General features: G+C 34.2%; 1 pseudogene; it reads left to right on the plus strand.

Annotated features, from left to right (window-relative positions):
* Window positions 1–222: 222 nt before the first annotated feature.
* LOC128576209 (uncharacterized) lies at window positions 223–311 on the plus strand (annotated as a pseudogene).
* The last annotated feature ends 485 nt before the right edge of the window (window positions 312–796 follow it).

The following is a 796-nucleotide window of genomic DNA, read 5'->3' on the forward strand; positions in this document are numbered from 1 at the left end:
TTTCCTATGCAATCTTTAAAAAGCTTTCTCATTTTTAGATTTAGTTTTATGAAATGGCTAGAATTGATTTTTGAATGTAGTATAAGGTAGGATTCAAGATTCATTTTTGTTCTAGATGAATTCCCATTTGGCCCAAGACCATTTATTGGAAAGAAAGTCCCTCTCTCACTCAGTGCTCTGGAGTGCCAACCTTGTGAGGAATCAAAAAAAATATGTATCTCTGTGCTCGCTTCGGCAGCACATATACTAAAATTGGAATGATACAGAGAAGATTAGCATGGCCCCCTTCACGTGACGTGTTCCATATTTTTTAAATTAAAAAAAATATATCTCTTAGAATTCTGATTATACATTTTGACCATACTCCATATGTTCCTTATCATGTTTTCTGTATTTTTTATTCTGTTGTCTTTGTGTCCGACAGTTTGGATATTTTCTTCTGACTTATTTCTACCTTATTACTTCTCTCTTCAACTGTGTCTAACAAGCTATAACCCTACACATTGCGTTAATTTCAGTTATTATATTTTCATTGCTAATTTCTATTTGGTTCTTTTTTGTAGTTTCAACTTTCTTGTCTCTGGCTATACCACCCCAAACACATCTGATCTCGTCTGATCTTGGAAGCTAAGCAGGGTTGGGCCTGGTTAATACTTGGATGGGAGTTTCAACTTTCTTGACAGAATTCTTAATCTTGTTTAGGCCCTTAAACATATTATCTATTTAAAGCCCATATTTCAAATGGATTCCATATCTGGATTCCTGTAGTATGCTTCTTTTGTTCATAAAGCCACAA

This window comes from Nycticebus coucang, chromosome 23 (genome assembly GCF_027406575.1).
Source record: "Nycticebus coucang isolate mNycCou1 chromosome 23, mNycCou1.pri, whole genome shotgun sequence".
Taxonomy (NCBI): domain Eukaryota; kingdom Metazoa; phylum Chordata; class Mammalia; order Primates; family Lorisidae; genus Nycticebus; species Nycticebus coucang.